This window comes from Macrobrachium nipponense, chromosome 15, assembly GCF_015104395.2.
Source record: "Macrobrachium nipponense isolate FS-2020 chromosome 15, ASM1510439v2, whole genome shotgun sequence".
NCBI classification, from domain to species: domain Eukaryota; kingdom Metazoa; phylum Arthropoda; class Malacostraca; order Decapoda; family Palaemonidae; genus Macrobrachium; species Macrobrachium nipponense.
This window is the reverse complement of record NC_087208.1, coordinates 29,020,698-29,041,246: the sequence shown is the minus strand read 5'-3', so window position 1 is coordinate 29,041,246 and position 20,549 is coordinate 29,020,698. Positions and strand designations below refer to the sequence as shown.

The 20,549-nt window shown below is 44.6% G+C and overlaps 1 protein-coding gene across 3 annotated transcripts in view; it reads right to left on the bottom strand.

The window, feature by feature from the left end:
* Positions 1-20,549, bottom strand: part of LOC135227060 (structural maintenance of chromosomes protein 6-like) — a 287,005-nt gene that overhangs the window by 200,190 nt on the left and 66,266 nt on the right. The gene's annotated exons all lie outside the window — the stretch shown is intronic.

Genomic DNA, 20,549 nt, shown 5'->3' with positions numbered 1-20,549 from the left:
GAGATCTCAACCGAGCCTCCTGAACCGCTTGTTTTTCCTATACCAAGACAAAATACACAGAAGGACTTCTGGTTCGAGTCCTTCAGAATCATGGGCTTTCTTGGACATCACCCCAAGGGACCAATCTAAGAAGTTGAAAACTTCCAATACATGAAAGAGTCCCTTGAGGAGATGGTCCAGTTCTGAAATGCCCCAAGTTATACGGGCAGAGTTCAAACCTTGTCTACGTGAAGCGTCAACTAAGGTCGAAAAGTCCGCTTCTGACGTAGACGAAGAGAAATACCCCTATTCTCTCCCGTCTGATATCAAATGCCTCTTTTACCAGCTAGTCTCGCTGGAGGCATGCAGAAGACCGTTCTAACTAACACCTTCTTCAACTTCATCCAAGAGTCTAAAGACTGAAGAGCCCTCTTCATCGAAATGGCGGGCTTCATTCTATTAAAAACTAAGACGAAGATTTCTTCGTCTTGCACTCGAGAAAAGAGAGCGCGAGAAGGAGGAGAGGCAGGAGTCAAGTCGTCTCCATACTCCTCTAGAAGCAAGGCTGTCAAAACATTATAGTTCGACAGTCCTTCTCTTCCTTGAAACTCCTCCTCCGAGTTTACTTCTAACTCGGGGTCTAGATGAGTCTCCGTTGCTAATTCAGTACGTCTTTCCTCTGGAGGAGACAAACTCCTAAAAGGAGAGGGGCTAAGGGAATGATATTCCTTCCTCTTCCCCGCTTTAATAGTCCTGGAAGGCGCCAACAGCCCAGGCTTCTCTCCATAAATGGATGACGCTTCCCGCTTGGATGACGCTTCTAGTCAGCCAAGCGTCCTGGCTGACGCCTCCCGTTTGTGTGGCTGCTGACGTCTGGAGACGCCTCGCGCCTGGAAGACGCTTCGCTCTCAAAAGGCGTCCTAACTGGCGCCAAAATTTTTGGTTGGAGCCTCGCGTCTAAAAGCAGCTTTAAATGACTATTCATGTCTTGACGACGTCTCACGTCTCTCTGGCGTTACGTGTCTTCCGTAAGATTCTCCCGATCTCGCTCTCGAAACCGAAGCCTCTGCGATATGTTTGGAAGCTTCACGTCTGCATGACGCCTCTCGCTTCGCAGGGGAGAGAGGACGAGACTTCTTGATTGGAAGCGCAACGTCCTTCCTACGAGGCGCTAACACTCCCACCAAAGAGGCCAGTTGCTCTTGTACTGGCAAGATAATCTTCCTTGAAGCTTTTCCCACGTCATCTTCAATCGGGAGAAGTAGGAAAAGGAAGGTCTATAGGTAAGCCTGTTCGTCTTCTCACAACTCTTCCCAATAAATGTTAAACATGTTAACAGTTATTATCGTCGATCGAGAAGGATCTCTTTGTTAACGCGAATAGGAGCGAAAAAAGATTCTCGATGCTCTATGCGATATGAGAGTGTCGTGGAAATGGCCTAAGTGATTAAATGGGTAACGAAATCAGGAACGAATCTTGCCGTTACCGAGCTTGGTGTCCGAGAGTCTACTGGACTCCTAGGTTAATAACTCGCTAAAACGAGAAAATCTTGGATGGTGCTCTTAAGGCTCACTGCGCCAGCTGGCGCTTCTGGAGCTTGCGCCAGGTTTGGTACTTCTGGCGCGTTGCGCCAGACTGGCGCTTTCTTCTAATTCTTTTTATGTTATGTGCCAGAACAGCTGTGCCTTTATGGTACCCACCCGACATCCTTTCACATGTTAATTCCGTTCTTAGTAGGAAAAAACTTTATATGCGTAGTATAGTCCATTCAGGGAAACAAGTTCTGTACCCAAAGAGAATGTTTTCCCATCCGACTCATCCATCTTCTTCTGAGCAGGTACTCTAATAAGCTATGCTTTCGTAAGCCTGAGAGCATTACATAATATAATGTTCTGCTGCGATAGAATCCTTTAATAATGTTACCTACGGTAAACCGCATTGAAAGGTTGTACTATCTCTCTTATTGAAAGCTTCTTAGCAAAAGGCATACAATATTTATTTATGTTAGCTTAATTATCCCCTCAATCCGAGGTTAAGACCGCGATTGTAGGGGAGAGATACGGAAAGTTATTCCCTCCCGCAGGAGAGAGAGAGATTCGCCCGACCGCTCATGACTGACACCTACATGGTACTGACAGTAACTGGCATAGGCGTACTGCGTTGGTCTCAGGCTCTCAGCGAAAGCAGTCCCCGCTTACTCTTCCAGAGTTGCCAGCTACTCCAATTAATAAAAGGAATTTAATAAAATTATTATCGAACTTCAGGAAGTTCTTATTAAAGCATATTTAAGCGAAACAAGACTTCGATAAATCTAGAAGCTAAGTAGGTGTAGTCTTAACAATCCCTTTAAGCGTAGTCTTCCTAGGAAAGACGTAGAAGGATACTTGTAATTGAGTTGCACAGAAAAGAAGTAACTACGGTATGTGTTTATGAATTGACCGTATCGTATTCTCATACAGCAGAAACTCTACTACCTTCTACTATCTTCGTTCTTTTCGTTAATAGAACGATAGAAAGTATATATATATATATATATATATATATAATATTATATATATATATATTATATATAATATATCCTTAAGGAACGAAGTTAATCAAGGAACTCTTTAAATCTTCGTGATTTCTTCATAAATCGCGGAAGAGACAGAATTCCTGTTCATCACTAGGGTTTACGGAAGGAAGTAGATATTTTCTATCCGCCATCATACCCAAACATCGATGAGATCTTATTAAGAAAAACTCCCAAAGCTCTTGCCTCCTCAAACGAGGAAGAGCATGGATGAAGGAGAGAGTCCGCATTGAGAGGAACTGCCTAACAAAGGAGTCTTCTGAATAATGAAAAGGGGCTTCTCTTAGTATCAGAATCCTTCTGACAAAAGCAACGGCCGCCTGTGCGACATCTTGCACATTTGCCAGGGGAAAGTTGTTCAAGTTAAAATTCAAAGAGGAGTCTCGCGACTGACTCTCTCTAATGAAGATTTTTGAAATCTTCTGACGCCTGGCGTCTGGATCCTTGCGCCTAGCGCCTAGCGTCTGGATAGTTCCGCGCGCCTGGAATGTTCCGCACGCTAGAAAGGAGACTCGCTCCTGGAACGTTCCGCTTGCGTGGAAGGTCCCGTGCGCCCTAATAGATCCGAGCGCCTCTAGTCTTGTTATACGAGCCTCTTGCCAGAAAACGTTCAATGGAAGTATCCTTCTGATTGCCATTCTACTATAAGGCTCCTTAGTTAAGCCGCCTGTTTTCTCTTTGAAGGCGCCTTGCGCCAAGAAAAAGTTCTGGAACGCGGCTCTCACTCCGTTGCTGGAACGCGGCTCGCGTTTATCTGTATGAACGAGGCTCGCGCTAGTCTGATGGAACGCGGCTCGCGCTAGTCTGTTGGAACGCGGCTCGCTGCTGGCTGTTGGAACGTGGCTCGCGCTAGCTTGCTGGGCTGGCTCTCAGCCTCTCGCTTAGTGAGTCAGTGTTCTCTTATTCAGAGAAACGAGCCAGATCGTCCGAACTTCTAACATGTACATTCTTCGTCTTTTCGGATGTAAGATGAAGAAACGGAAGAACAGACGCCACTTTTTAAGGCTGCCTTTGCAATGGCTATCCCTGGCAGTCTGGGACGTTTTACAGATCCCGCCGAGGGAACGCCCGATCGGTGGGGATTCTCCATAACCTCCGTAAGGCTTTCGACTTTCCTTCTCCTCTGGCTTGTGAGTTTGGAAGAGGTCTAGGCCTGAGAGCGAGACAGAGCCGATCGGGAAACGCACCCTCTACTAATTAGGACGCCTTTCCAATGGCGAACTTGGCAGTCTGGGACGATCTACAGATCCTGCCGAGGGGACGCCTGATCGGTGGGGATTCTCCATAACCTCCGTAAGGCTTTCGACTTTCCTTCTCCTCTGGGTATGTGAGCTTGGAAGAGGTCTAGGCCTGGGAGCGAAACAGAGCCGAACAGACGCACCCTCCACTGCACTAACAGTAAAATCACTTCTTACCTTTCAATAGCTCGTATTTAGAGCTACCTTCCTTTGTCTTCAAATTGCAATATGAATTTGAAGATTCTGTGAAGTAAGAAGGAGATGAGGATACCACACTACTAGTAATGTTAATGCTCTAACTGCTCGTTAGTACGAGAGCTATATAAACTTCTAAAGGAAGCGTAACTATTCTTTCCTTACATCGTCCCAAGAAGGGAAGTTAGCTCAATCAATTCTAACATTTTACTTACACGTTATTATGAATAAATATTAAAATTTTCCTTCTTGCAAACTATGTGATTGTCTACCGAAAAGTTCGGTAGTTACACGTAAACAATTCTTCGAAATTTTCGAAGCCAAAGTTATCAAAACAAATTAATATGCGTATGCCGAACCAAAGATCCAGTACTTCCCTGCAAAAGACTAGCCCAGAAGATCGATGGTTCGATGAAATCCAAAAATCAAGTCAGGAGGAACTGCAAACGTTGTTTACATTCCAAGCGACAGAAAAAATATGATAGAAAACAGGAATGGTTCCTAATCCTTCCTGCCACCCAGGGCAGGACGGTAGATCACCTGACCTACCTGCAGCGTGCCGCCGCAAATTTTGAAATTTGAATTTTCTGTCGGGGACGACAGGAGTCTTAGCTATGTATATATCTGACAGGTAAGTTGATTGTATGAAAATACAATTTACTTACAAAAATTGTGATTTGTTCCTACGTGATATACAAACCCTTGGTCCTTTACGATAGGAAGACTTAGTGACTGGTGGGTGGAATCTGAGTGATCTCCAGTGAACAGACGGGTTCAGCCTACCTGAGATTTCCTTCCTGGTCATAACAGTGAGGAAGGGAATCCAGCTGCTGACTTCCGATCGGAGTTAAAGAACTGTAAGATCATAGTCAGTCTTCTGGGTTTACTCAGGGGGAGAGTTAGTGTTCCCCTTAAAAGAAAGCTAGGAACCATTATGTCGGACAGTAAGGCGAATTCAAGTTAACCCTTAAATGCCTATTGGACGTATTTTACATCACCGAAAATTGTCAGTCAGGTGCTTAATTAACGTAAAATACGTCGAGCTAAAACGTTTTTAAAAATATTCGCGGAAAAAGTTATAGGCCTGCTTGGCAAAAAATTTTGAATCGTGCCTTGAGGGATGCTGGGAGTTCACGGATCAAGCTGTTGTTTTGTTTACAAGCGTTACCCAGGCGCGCATGTGCGAAATTTTTTTTCTTCTCACACTAAAAAGTAAAAATCAGCGCCATCATCTCAGAATTATTTTGTCCACTTTGCGTCAATTTTTTACACGGTTTTATATTAGCTTTTACATAGTTTTATATATGAAAATGTGCGCAATTTCATGTAGAATACAACAAAAAAACAACCCATGGTTGTAACTTTCATCAGTTTTTAAATATTTTCATATAAATAACGATAAGTGCCAAAATATCAACCTTCGGTCAACTTTGACTCGACCGAAATGGTAGAAAAACGCAATTGTAAGCTAAAACTCTTACATTCTAGTAATTTCTGGGCTCAGCTCGTGTCGGCCTATGAAAGTATCCTTAATATCATTCTTTCTAGGTAAAATTAGCCTAAAATTACCAGAGAAAAACAAAATTAAGAAAATGTCAGTAAAACTGACTCGCTCACTCTTAAAAAGAAGTGTCGGTATGATATAGGGGCGAGTGTGGAACACTACCACGAGACAAACACCAATTAGAACTTCCCTATCAATCCCCCCCAAGAGAGAGCTGATACCAACGGGCGATGCAGCCTCTACTACTACTACTAGAGGACGCCACGGACAGCAGCGCGCCTACGGTCATCCTTAATTTTTAGCGCCAGCGACAAGTCGCCATTTTCTTGTGCTTGTGCTTTTCTTGCGATTTATCCGCATCTTCATCATGGAACGCTCTGCAATTGCCACGGCTAAGTTAAGTAACTCATAAGTAAGCGTTTTACCGTATTTTTATCTTCGGGTACCAGTATTTTCCTTTTTATAGGTCATATACGGTTCCCCGGTTGTCTCGTGGCGGCCATGCCGCCTCGTAAGAATTCCCGGTCCTCCATACTGGGACTTCTTATGCTATGGCTTACTTTATCACACATTCATTGTTTACATCGAGTTTTAGCTAGTTCAGCCCTTCTACCATTCTCTTAGCTTGGTATTTAGGGCTATTATTATTTTCGGCCCAGCATCCCGGCTCTTGCTCTACATCGGCTATCGCTGGCTCCGAGTAGGCTCCTGTTTCTCGGAACAGTCTGCCTCCTCCTGGGCTTCTTTCTCTTTTACTAAAAGTGTCTCTTCCTCCTTTCGATGTATTTTTATTATTTAGGGTGTTAGGCTAGCCTAGGTGCTTGTTCCACATTTTGGTACAGCTTGGTTCACGTGGCCCTACCACGGTTGTGTTGCTCGCGGCCTAGGCCACTTGCGGTCACGTGTCCTATAGCACCTTACCCTGCCCCTTCCCTCCCTCTCTGATGTAGGAGGGGCTGGGGGACCCCTTGGTTGTTATACAACCTCATCGCCTTCTCTCACACTCTCGGAGGTGACCGGGGGGTGGTCCCCCCAGCAGGGGTATAGGGCGACCACTATAAGGTACCGGGTCTCCATGCGGGTAGTTGGTGAGGCGGGGAGGAGTAGGCCATCCCTCCCCCCTTTTTCTCGCTCCCGCCGTGTTTCGCCGGGACCTTCCTCCCTCCCTCCCCATTGCTTAGCCACCTCCCTCCAGATACGTAAGGAGCCTTCCGTCGCAGCCGGGGCCCCTTTGGTTATAGGATATTGGCTCCGCTAGCGGGCAGGGTGGGCGCTATGAGTGGTCGGTTGCTTGCCTACTATATCCTTATATCTCTCCCCCGCTACCGGAAGGGAGCTTACCCTTACCTACGCACTCTTCTAGTAGACGGGTGGAGAGTAGTTGTTTTAATTTTGTTATTTTAAGGATATGTACCTAATTATAAGATATTTACAATGATTGTGTGTTATTATATTATTTTTATCAACCATCCCCGCCATTGTCCGTCGTGGTTTCCATTACCACCACTCCTAGTTGGTTGATTCTTGTGCCTCCGCCATGGGCGGAGCCATAGTCTATCTTCCAACCTGGTTACCACACGTATTTTAGCGGGGCTCTGGTTTTATCTAACTTTATCGCTCCGGCACCAACGGAGCATATGTTAGGCTGTAAGTGTTTACTCTGTACTCATGTACTTTTTCACTTACAGGCTACCAACTGCCAGGTCCCAGCCTGTAATGCGACGCTCTACGACCCCTGTGGACAGACGGAGTGCAGGTCTCACGCCCCGTGTGCCACGTCGTACAATGAGACGAGATCGTTTGGCACCCCGAAGCCTGCGCTATATGCTACGACCTGGTCGGTCAGCTGGGAGATGGGGTATGTCCATTATAGGCTTACTTATGATTTTTACTAACAACTTCTAGTCGTAAGTTTGTTAACCCTGTCCACAATTGGTAGCTAATCTCACCTTTCTTTCAGGCTAGCGTGTGAGGGAAGTCGCCCTCGCCACCCTGAAAGCGTGGGTGGGCGCTTTGGGAAAAACGCCGCCAAGGCCAGCCCTACATCTTGGATAGGAAGCTGGCCATCCAGATCTTCCCCGCGGGCAAGTCGACGGGCTACGTCGACCCCTTGTCCGCTGCCCCACTGATAGCCTCCATCCAGCAAGACCTCCAGCAATCTTGTTTTTGGGGTCGTAGCATCCCAGGAGTCGGTTCCGGACGTCGCTGCTCTGGACCTGAACCTTGAGCCAATGGCGGTAGTTAGCGAGGATTTGTTGGTTGAGGTAGGATTTGGTCGGGCGCCCAAGGTCTTTCCTTGGGCGCTCCTGGATCTTCTCCTGTCCCTTCTTCTTCCGCCTCTTTCCAAGGCTTTGCGGATCCGAGATCCCTAGCCGCCCTCCCTCCCGCTCTCTCTGTACCTCCTAAGGAGAAGGGAAAGAGAGAAACCGAAGACCTTGTCTAAGTCGACTTCTAGGAAGTCGTCTTCGTCTTCTTCGGCCAGGAAGTCGTCGACTTCATACGCCGATGCGGTGAAGGCTAAGCCGAGCTCTTCCCAGTCGAAGAGCTCCAGAAGCAAGGCTTCGAAGGAGAAGGCTCGCGTACCACCGAGTCACTGCCTTCTCCCGCCTCCGCTGCCTCCTCTCCGGCTATGCGGCAGGGGTGGCAAGCACCAGCACCTGCGTTCCCTCTGCTGTCTCACCAGGGATGATGGAACATGGTAGGGGTGCTGGTTAGGTTCCCAAATTTCAGCATTGGGAACACGTTTTGAGCAGATGTTCGCGCAATTATCGAACAGTCTGTCTCAAATGGACAGTCTATCCAGGACCTCTCTAATAGAATGAGAGAGATGAGGACCGAGTGGCTGGGCTAACTCAGGCTCCTCCCCCAGTCTCCCCTGCATCTAGCACGGGGATTCTCCAACTTCCGCCTTACGACTCCTTGCCAGCTTTCTCTATGGAGAATCCATGGAGAGTAGCGGCCTACGCTCCTTTTAAGGACGGGATGATTTCGATCCCGGAGTTTGGTACTCGAAGGATTGAGGACTTCGAGTTCTACCCTCCGGGTCTGACGCAGCCTTTCATGGGGTATGCTAGGCTGACGCCAACGGCTCTCACAGAGAGGACAAGATCTCGAAGGAGTCAGTTCTCTACAGTAGAGATCACGCCCAGCGCGAAGAATGGGTTCACTGCCTTGAGGACTGGAGTGTACTAACACTAAACTCCAGGCCTACAAGAGTCCCTTCACTATTTTCGCGACGGAAGAGGAGGTCTCTCTTCCGTTCGCTACGAAATTGGTGGAGAAGGCTCTTCAGGCAGTCCTCAAGGATGAGCCCATTCCACAGTTGAGGGAGTCGGAGTCTACTTCTCCACTCTTCCCCGCCTTCGGAGTTGTGGGAAAACCTGCCAGCTACATTCACGCAGGGTAAACTCAAGCCGGACTGCGCCATGGACCAGTTCGGTGAGAAATTACCTAGGCTGCCGGATTCCCTAAATCCAGGCAGAGTTCGATGCGCGAACTAGGTTTGGCAGGTCCCTCAACTCTCTCTCGTTACGGAAATGGCTGCTCTTTCCTACGCTACGGAACCGCTGTTCAAGATTCTGGCGAAATCTCAATTTCAGACGGTTCTGTCAGACGCTTTTGACTTCTTCCAAGCCAGGAGGAACTGCCGGAAGCATGTCCTTCAAGAGTGCACTATCAGGCATGAGCCTAATAGACTCTTGGCTGCGAGCATGTGGGGAGCGGATCTCTTCCCAGAGTCCGCAGTGAACGAAGAAGTCCACCACGAAGCTGCTAGACTCAACCAGAGCCTTAGAGCTAGGTGGGGTAGTTTCCTCTAAGGAGGCAAACAGGAATCCGTTCCCACTGCTGGCAAGAAACCAAAGAAGGCTGGTAAGAAGGTTCCAGCCTTATAAAAAACTTCACATCAGCAGCAGTTTGTGCAGGCAGTCCCAGTTACCCAACAGGGACAACCTTCCACATCCAAAAAAAACAGACCCAACCTTTCCTCCTGGTGCCCCAGCAATCTCAACCATCTACTTCCTACGCTATCTCGCCGGCCTTTAACCCTGCTTATGAGGCTCAAGGCTACTCTCAAACCGAGGGTAGGGCGAGAGGTTACTTTCGTCAGCGTGGCGCAGGAATGGGCACAAGGAGTAGGCAGTTCAGAGGAGGGCGTGGGGGGGGGCCCAACCCGCCCATCAGCAATGAGGCTCCCCAGGTAGGAGGGAGGCTGTTCCTCTTCCGCCACAGGTGGGGGTTCAGCAATTGGGCACAGAGCATAGTGTCCAAAGGATTAGGCTGGAGTTGGATCAAAGATCCCCCTCCAATCAAATCATTTCATCAGGTACCGTCAAAGGAATTGATAGATTACGCGGAAGAACTCCTTCAGAAAGGAGCTATTGCGAGAGTCAAACATCTAAAACAAAATTTCAAGGGCGCTTATTCAGCGTGCCAAAGAAAGGCTCAACAAAAAGAAGGGTAATCTTAGACTTGTCAAAGCTAAACTCTTTCATTCGCTGCGACAAGTTCAAGATGCTTACCCTCTCGCAAGTAAGGACCCTACTTCCGCGTGAGCCGTCACATGACTCCATCGATCTTACAGACGCATACTATCATATCCCTATAGCCAGGCACTTCCGCCCATTCCTAGGATTCAGGCTAGGAAATCAGACTTCTCATTCAAAGTGATGCCCTTCGGTCTGAATGTAGCCCCCAGGGTATTCACAAAGATAGCATAAGTGGTTGTACAACAATTGAGAGCTCAGGGAATCATGGTAGCGGCATACCTCGACGATTGGTTGATCTGGGCACCAACAGTCGAGGAATGTCTCGAAGCTACCAAAAAGGTAGTTCACTTTCTGGAACATCTGGGGTTCCAGATAAACAAACGAAATCCAGACTTACTCCGAATCTCATTTTCAGTGGCTAGGAATCCAATGGGATTTGTCTTCCCACAATCTATCAATTCCAGTGGCCAAACGGAAGGAAATAGAAAAATCTCGTAAGGCAATTTCCTCAAATGCAAACAGACCATCAAGAAGAAACCAGGAGAGATCCTAGGGTCTCTTCAGTTTGCTTCGGTAACAGATATCCTTCTGAAAGCAAGGCTGAAAGATATAAATCGAATTTGGCGGTCAAGAGCAAACTCCAAATATCGAGACAAGTTGTCAGTAATTCCCACAGATCCTCCCCCCGCAACAACTACGGCCTTGGTCAAAAGTAAAGAACTTAGCCAAGAAGGTACCCCTTCAATATCCCCTCCCAGTGTTAACCATTCACACGGATGCTTCCCTGTCCGGGTGGGGGGGATACTCTCAGTTCAAACAGGTTCAGGGGACTTGGTCAGTTCAATTTCGCCAGCTCCACATAAACGTGTTGGAAGCAATGGCAGTATTTCTTACTCTGAAGAGACTGCTTCCCCCACGAAGAAGTCTCATCTAAGGCTAGTTTTGGACAGTGCAGTGGTAGTTCACTGCATCAACAGAGGATGGGTCCAATCCAAGCATGTGAACCATGTCATGATAGCCATCTTTGCATTAGCAAACAAACACAAATGGCATCTGTCTGCCACTCACCTGGACAGGAGTAAGAAATGTGATAGCAGGACGCCCTGTCCGCCCGGTCAGTTCCTCTGGAATCAGAGTGGTCTCTGGACGTCGGGTCATTCCAGTGGGTAAGCCAGAGAGTCCCAGGTCTCCAAGTGGATCTCTTCGCCTCACAAGCGAACCACAAGCTTCCTTGCTATGTGGCCCCCAACCTGGACCCTCTGGCTTATGCCACGGACGCCCTGTCGTTAGATTGGAATCAGTGGAGGAGGATTTATATCTTTCCTCCAGTGAATCTTCTCTTGAAAGTCCTAGACAAACTAAGGTCTTTCAAAGGGATAGTAGCTCTGATTGCACCGGATTGGCCCAAGAGCAACTGGTATCCTCTTCTTTTGGAATTGGGTCTCCGACCTCAACGGATCCCCAATCCCAAACTGTCACCAATCAGTACAAATGAGGACTGTGTTCGCTTCCTCAAGAACTCTCCAGACCCTAACTTTATGGACTTCATGAAGTTTGCGGCTAATAAAGATGCTGACATTGATCCACAGAACATTCTCTTCCTAGAATCAGATAAGAGAGAGTCAACCATTAGACAATATGACTCAGCTGTTAAAAAATTAGCATCTTTCTTGAGAGATTCGAACACCACAACCATGACAGTTAATTTGGCTATATCCTTTTTCAGATCCTTGTTTGAAAAAGGTTTAGCAGCTAGCACGATTACCACTCACAAATCGGCTTTGAAGAAAATCTTTCAAGTAGGTTTTCAGATAGATTTGACTGAATCTTATTTCACATCTATCCCTAAAGCCTGTGCTAGACTTAGACCTTCTCAGAGGCCTACTACAGTTTCATGGTTCTTAAATGATGTCCTCAAACTAGCTTCAGATACTGACAACTCATCTTGTACGTTCATTATGCTCCTGAGGAAGACATTATTCTTATTAAGCCTAGCCTCAGGAGCTAGAATTTCAGAACTGTCGGCTCTATCCAGGGATGCGGGTCATGTGGAATTCCTCCCATCATGAGAAGTTCTACTTGCTCCGGATCGTAGCTTTTTAGCCAAAAATGAAGATCCTCTTGCAAGGTGGCTCCTTGAGGAAGGTTATCCCACTTCCACAGGATCCTTCTCTCTGCCCAGTATCAACTCTTAGAGCCTTTCTTTCTCGTACTTCTTCTAGATCCTCAGGTGCTCTCTTTATGAGAGAAAAAGGTGGTACTTTATCAGTTAAAGGCATTAGACAGCAAATCCTTTACTTCATTAAACAAGCCAACCCTGAGTCATTCCCAAAAGCACATGATATCAGGGGAGTAGCCACCTCAATTAATATTTCAACATATGAACTTTGAGGATCTTAGGAAGTATACTGGATGGAAATCCCCGACAGTCTTTAAACGGCATTATTTAAAGTCCTTGGAATCTTTAAAGTTTCAGCAGTAGCAGCGGGAAACATAGTTTCCCCTGATACTGTTAGTAGTTGTAGTATTGATCCAGGTCTCCTTTCTACCTACTTCAACCAACATGCCTCTTAACCTATCGTCATGCTACTCAACATCATAGCCTTAGCCGTTGTATCATATAGTGGATTGTCCCTTATTTTTTTTTTTTTTTTTTTGCTAGGACAACCACTTTTGTACTGATATGTACTTCAGTGTACCTACCCTTATTTTTTTTTATGCTAGGGTAGGACAATATGTTTGTATATTCACCATTTTGTGCTTGTGATGAACTTCAATCACAATGTGTTTGTATATATTTGGAATTTATTGTATTAATGATGGATTTCAGTGTACCTACCCTTATTTTTTTATGCTAGGGTAGACACATGTATGTATATTTTGTAATTATGTATTCTAATTAAGTAAATCCCAAATTTGCCTTATTTTACATGCATCTCTGTAATTTTATTTATTTACCATTTAAGTACTTTAAGTTTACTAAACATTCTATTATTTTACTGTTATAATAAGTTAGTTTAAGTGCTTAATTTGTATACTGTAATTGATTTACTTATATTAGATCCATCATTTTAAACTGTTTTTTCATTGTTTCCTTTTCCATCTTGTCTGTTTCTCTGGTACTCTTTCATAGGCCGACACGAGCCTGGACGCCCAAGAAAAGGCGGATTTTTGACGGTCAAGGAAAAATCTATTTCTGGGTGATTGGCTCGTGTCGCCCTATGAAACCCCCCCTCCCCCCTTTTTTATGGTTTTGTTTCCCCCCCTTGCAGGACAAGATGTATTTATTGTTTTTAATTAAGGATGACCGCTCTAGGGGCGCTGCTGTCCGTGGCGTCTCTAGTAGTAGTAGTAGAGGCTGCATCGCCCGTGGTATCAGCTCTCTCTTGGGGGATTCTGATAGGGAAGTTCTAATTGGTGTTTGTCTCGTGGTAGTGTTTCCACACTCGCCCCTATATCATACCGCACTTCCTTTTAAGAGTGAGCGAGTCAGTTTTACTGACATTTTTCTTAATTTTGTTTTTCTCTGGTAATTTTAGGCTAATTTACCTAGAAAGAATGATATTAAGGATACTTTCATAGGGCGACACGAGCCAATCACCCAGAAATAGATTTTTCCTTCGTCAAAAATCCCTTATTTAATCATTTAACTTCATTTTGCAATAAATTGGAAGTCTCTAGCACAATATTTTGATTTATGGTGAATTTTTGAAAAAAACTTTTTCCTTACGTCCGCGCAGTAACTGCAGAAAAAATCAGAAATTCTTTCGTCGGATTGTCATAATGTTTGCACCGTTTTATATTAGCCATTACATAAAGTTTTATGTATGAAAATTAAGCAATTTCATGTAGATTACAAAAAAAAATCACCCCTGGGTGTAGCTTTTATCAATTTTGAAATATTTTCATATAAATAACGATAAGTGCCAAAATATCAACCTTCGGTCAACTTTGACTCGACCGAAATGATTAAAAAAAAAAAAACAATTTAAGCTAAAACTCTTACATTCTAGTAATATTCAATTATTTACCTTCATTTTGCAACAAATTGGAAGTCTCTAGCACAATATTTTGATTTATGGTGAATTTAAAAAAAAACGTTTTCCTTACGTCAGCGCGGTAACTCTGCCGGAAAAAAATCAGAAATTCTTTTGTTGGATTGTTGTAATGTTTGCACCGTTTATATTAGCCGTTACATAAAGTTTTACATATGAAAATGTGCGCAATTTCATATGGAATACAACAAAAAACAACCCATGGTTGTAGCTTTCATCAGTTTTTAAATATTTTCATATAAATAACGATGTGCCAAAATTTCAACCTTCATCCAACTTTGACTCGAACGAAATGGTCAAAAAACGCAATTGTAAGCTAAAACTCTTACATTCTAGTCATATTCAATCATTTACCTTTATTTTGCAACAAATTGGAAGTTTCTAGCACAATATTTTGATTTATGGTGAATTTTTGAGAAAATTTTTCCTTACGTCAGCGCGGTAACTCTGCCCAAAAAATCAGACATTCTTTCGTCAGATTGTCGTAATGTTTGCACCGTTTTATATTAGCCGTTATATAAAGTTTTATATATGAAAATGTCCGCAATTTCTTGTAAAATACAAAAAAAAAATAACTCATGGTTGTAGCTTCTATTAGTTTTGAAATATTTTCATATAAATAACGATAAATAAAAATTTTTTACCTTCGGTCAACTTTAATTCGAGTGAAATGGTCGAAAACTGCAATTGTAAGCTACAAAACTTACAGTCTAGTAATATTCAATTAATTACCTTCATTTGGCAACAAACGAGAAGTCTCTAGCACAATATTTCGATTTATGGTGAATTTTTGAAAACATCTTTTTCTTTTACGTCCGCACGTTACAAATTCATGCATCATATTGTGATGATATTTTCTGTGTTGCTTTGATCGTTTTACAATTTGTTATATACCAAAATGATCGCAATTTAGTGTACAATACAACAACAAAAATTAACTCATTAGCTTTAACCATTTTGCTCACAGCACAATTTGTATAATTATATATGAAATTTTTTTTTGCGCTGTCATATTGCATACTAAACTTCAGCCAATGAAAAAAAGGAGCCACAAATGAACTCTTAATCTTGAAAACTAAGCATGCTGTGATTCTGTGATTTTTTGAAAAAAAACTTTTTTTCCGCTTCAGCGCTCACTCCCAAACGCCACCGGCATACGGAAGACACTTTCGGAAATACCGGCTCGGCGTTTAAGGGTTAAGGTGTTGTCTGGACACGGCCACTGAATTCTTTAACTAGGGGGTTTGGTAGTTAACTACCAGTCCGGTTGTTGTTAGTCCCTCTGACCAGACAATTTGCTTTTGGCCCAGGTAGCAGATTGAGGGGTGGCATGAGGTAGGTAGTTAGTGTAAAGGACCTCAGGTTTGTACAGTTAGGAAAATACAATTTACTTACAAAAATTGTGATTTGTTCCTACGTGATATACAAACCCTTGGTCCTTTATGATAGGAAGACTCAGTGACTGGTGGGTGGAATCTGAGTGATCTCCAGTGAACAGACGGGTTCAGCCTACCTGAGATTTCCTTCCTGGTCATAACAGCGAGGAAGGGAATCCAGCGGCTGACTTCTGATCAGAGTTAAAGAACTGTAAGATCATAGTCAGTCTTCTGGGTTTACTCATAAGGGGGAGAGTTAGTGTTCCCCTTATAAGAAAGCTAGGAATCATTATGTCAGACAGTAAGGCGAATACAAGTTAAGGGCTTGTCTAATGTCTAGGTCCCTCTTCCCTGCCTTGTGAAGGGAAGGAGTGGATATTTACATCTAATCAAAGAAAATAGATAGGTTACTCCAAGGAGTATCTTACCTGCATCGGTCACTTGGTCCAGCATGTACGGTCCGCATTACTCTCAACCCCAAGGGAAAGTAGAATGAAACAGATGAAAGGAGAGCCAGTCACTCCCCAGTCATACTCATTCACACCATACAACAAGGTGAGATGCAAAACTGTTCATTAGAGGAAATGGGTACGTTACACAACTTGTTGAACAGCCACCACTGGCCCCAGGAAAAAAGTGTCCAAAGACCTATGGGTAATATCCCAAAGGTAATGAGAGGTGAACGTGGTCTGGAGTGCCTAGAATGCCCCCCCCCCCTTAAAACCTGATGACCCAACGGGTTCTTACGAAATGCGAGGGACGGGGCAATGCCCCTGACCTTGTGAGCTCTTGGATGAAGTGTACTGGTTTCATCATCAGCAGTAGAATATGCCTTCCTGATTGTCTCACAATGCCAGCATGAAATAGTGTTCTTGGACACCTCAGGAGCTAACAAAGTCGTTGCCACTCAATCTGGTGATAGGGACCTATGGATTCTGAGTCTTTACTACAAAGTCTGGGACAAAGTCAAGCATAACAGATCCCCATCCCCTAGAGTGTTTCAAACCATAATTAAGGCCACGTAGTTTGCCAACTCTCTTCATTGATGCCAAAGCTAGCAGAAAGGAAAATTTGATGTAGGATGTTACATAAGGTATACATTTTGGTGTTTCTATTTCTTCCTTCTATTATATCTCTCTCTCAGCAAAAGAATTGATAGACAAACAAATAGATACTTGTTCAGCCCTCTCTTTCTCTCTTTGGAAAAAATATATGTATTTATGGGAGGGGAAGAAGTGTTGCCTATAGAAGTTGATTTTAATCTTTTGATATCGTGAGGAGTTATTCTCTCTCTCTCTCTCTCTCTCTGTGTTATTGGCTGTTTATATATTTCTAATGGCAAAATGTTTCAGAAGACTTTAAAATAATATTAATAATACCAATTCAAGAGAGAGAGAGAGAAACCAAAATGTATACCTTATGTAACATCCTACATCAAATTTTCCTTAAATTATTATCATATTACTGTATGAATCTTAGATTGTAGTAATATAATTTCAAAGTATTTGATGTAGGATGATACTTGAAGTATACATTTGGTATTTGAACTTTCAAGATAGGCAGATATAAGCATTTTTTTAGGGGAGTTCTAACTATTCGCAGGGGCATGTGGTACACATCCCCCATGAATACGGGGGGAACACTGTACCTTAGCCAGGCTTGACCACGGCAGCCACGTTGAGACCTTGAGTTACCTCTTGGGTCCCCAAAAGGCTTTGAGATGAGAGGAGCATTTTTCAGAAGAGGCCATGGTTGTTTCCCCAAGATCGTTAAGCTGATGTATCAGTGCTAAGATCTCTGCAAAAGCCCTCTGAATCTCGGGGGTGTCCGAGTCTCTGGGTAAAAGACCCTCGAGTCCATTGACAGACTGGTCTTCCCGATCAAATCTTCCGAGGAAGAATCTCACCAGACCCCCTTGATCCTTCCTCAAAGACATGGGTGTATGTCCAGTGGGGCCCTAAAACTCCTCCAGGAACATAGGCCCCCAACGTTGAATCCTGAGGAGAGCACTCCAAAGGATTCCTACTATTCACCTCACCCATCCTGGTGTAGCCCAAGGAAGTGGAAGGAATAGAGAGGATCAGATGTTCTCATTCCTTCTGAGGGGGAATGAGCTGCGTCCTTGTGTCAAGACATGATGACAGCAAGGGCATGGGTCTGAGTGAGCATGGTCGCCTTGGCGAGAAGCTTTCTCGAGGTGCATGCAGAGGTTCTCGCCTTGCTGCAGCATCGACGTGGATAGTAGCATCATGGCTACCAGAGCCATGGCCACCAGCAATGCTGGTAGCAGCTTGGCAAGAATGTGCATCATCCTCACGACACATTCCAACCGTCTTCAAGGCTGAAAACCTTGTGCAAAGAAGGCTGTACAGGGGACCTCCCCTTAGCCTTGTAATAATTATATATTTGTCCTTTTCAGCTGCCACCTTTGTAATGGCTTTAGTATTCTTTTGTCTTTATTTATTTATTTTTAGGCCACCAGTGTATTGTAGTCTTTATATTTATTTGTCAATGTAAGGGTTTTTTATATCTATTGTATTGTAGATTGTAGAATTTCTCTAAAGTCTCAGGATGCTAGAAAGACTCAGTGAAGTTTTTCTGACTTCATTCACACAAACTAAAATATACAGTAACTTGACATACAAGTTTAGTTCATACTGAGGTGTTGTAATATGACAAGGTGTGATGTCTGAAGCCTTTCTTCACCACGGCTGGTATGGCACACCACCTCATCATGTCATTGCTAATTTGTTTAACTCTTATTCTCTGCTTGCCTGCTTCTTCTGTCGACCTCTCTTCAAAGAAGCCCCCCCCCTCCTTCAGTAATAGGCAGTCTTTTTCTGTTGCCGCCTTCTTATCTTCCTGATTGGTGGGTGATTAATGATGACATCCAAAGTACCACCCTTTTGGGCGGTAATTAATTCCAACACTTCTAGTTTCCGCCAGGAGGCGGAAGGTTATTTTGGAGCTTTATCCTAAGCCGGTAAATGCAATTTTTTAGTTGCTGCTAGGGTGCTAAACACCTCTGCTTGTTTGAGTTATAGTTTGATAAACACATCCGTTGCTTTACGTTTTTCTTTTTTCTCTCTGTCTATCCATCTGTCTATCAGTAGATCTCTCTCTCTCTCTCTCTCTTTTTATATCTATGCTATTTTCCATAATTAACATTACAGCCTCTCCAGATGCCTTGCTCCTATTAACAGCTACAGCGACCATGGCTCCTGCAGAACTAGGCTTGGTCTTCACAGGCGAGTCTGAGCCATGGCTCAGTTCCTGCTCTCGCCCCATGCCACTGCCATGGCGAGGAGATGACTCCCCTTCCTTGACTGTGGATGCACGTCCTCCCTTAGGTAGTCATACATTCAGACGCTCGTGAACGAGACTCCGACATGGTTCCTGTCTCTCAAGCAGCACCCTTGGGAGCATAGGCTGGAGAACAAACCTTGGTTTGAGCTCCATAGGCTGCTGAGACCCTGTTTCCTGGGGACAACGTCTCGATTCCCACTTCCGAAGAAGCGGGAGAGCCAGCAAAAGAGCCAACTGCTTCCTCTCCGGAGGGAGGAGGCAGACCCTCAGAAGTCTCAACGTGAGACTTCTTCAGTGGCAAAGAAGCTACCTTTCCCTTCTCAGGCCGTAAAGCCTTCGAAGGGGGAGGTGAGGAAGCGGCAGACGATGACGAAGATAAAGTTGAAGATGACGACAATTTCTTGAATCTCTTCTTCTTCGACAGCTTCCGCAGTATTGTTGTCAAGGACCCCCAAGGAAGGTCACACAACTCATCAGGTCCAGGAGCTGGTACATCACCAAAACCGGGAGTAGGAGGCATTGTAGAGACTTGGTAAGCTGGCAAGTGTGGTCTGGTCCCCATTATTACCGAAGGTGATACGTTCGTAGGATGAGACCAGACCAGGTGAGAAGGCGCGTAGTAACTAGGTAGCGTTACTGTGGTGGTGGATATAATGACTGCATGTGTTACTGCTCTGCTGGCACCACTATTCAAGTGTGCCAGCTAGTCCCAGGGAAGACCATGCTTGATAGAGTCCTGACAACTCACCTACGGAAGCAAGTCAGAATAAAAAGGGGGTCCCCCTTGTTACGAAGATGTACCTTTGAAGCGAGGGGAGGCCCCCAGAGGAATGATCTCCAGGTCCCCTTTTCTTCCCTTTCTGACTTGACAGAGGAGGAAGAAGTAGAAGCCTCCCCTGCAGGGGTGACAGCAAGTATGGGACGATTGCCAGGAGAAAGATAGGAAGAAGTAGGGTCGGTACCCTAAGTGTGGTGGGTGCTGTCTTACCCCCGTCAAAGATTTCGTCTTCCTCACATATATCTTCTCTAGGCAAACTTCCACCACGTACGTGAAGAGGAGACACGTCCTTGTTGGGAAGATGATAATACATATCTCCCACTCCCAGAAGGCGAAGTAACGAAGTCCTGCAAGGTAGACACGTCCAAAGAAACTGCAGCAACTCTGGCTGGGATGCTATAGAATCTTCACAGTTATTTCAGACTGGAGAGAAATGTTGAATCAGAGTTCCGAAGAAGACCGAGTGTGAGAAACATCCTGAAGAGTCTTGGATTTCAACGAAATCAAAGAACTCATACAAGCTAACAATCCATATAGGACGAAGGTTGGTTGCTCGCTCTACCCAAGTGTCCGAAGAAACAAGAGAAGATACTAGTACAGGAAAATCCCAGAACTAATATCACAGAATTAGGATACCTCTCCAACTTGCCAAATCCGAGGAAATTGTGCACCAGAGGCTGTAATTGGTAGGATCTTAAAGATAATCTCATAACACGAAACAAACCGCAGCTTGTTGATGATGGAGAGCACCGAAGAAGGCGAAGATGACAAAAAGATCTTCCTTCGTCTCCTACAGCAACCATAGGGACTCATGTACATGTGAAGAAAACAATATTAAAAAGCCATAAGAAAAGTCCTAAAGCACATCTACTGCAAGTTGCATCTGTCCCAGAGGATGTATGAACATGGGAATCCTGGAAGGCTGTATAAATATGTTGACACTCACAAGACTTCTATGCTAGATATATATCAAACAACAGTACAGGCTTAGGTTAAAAAAAAAAAAAAGCTGGTGGGGGGAGGAGAGCAAAGTGAACATCCACTCTCCAAAGCCACTGA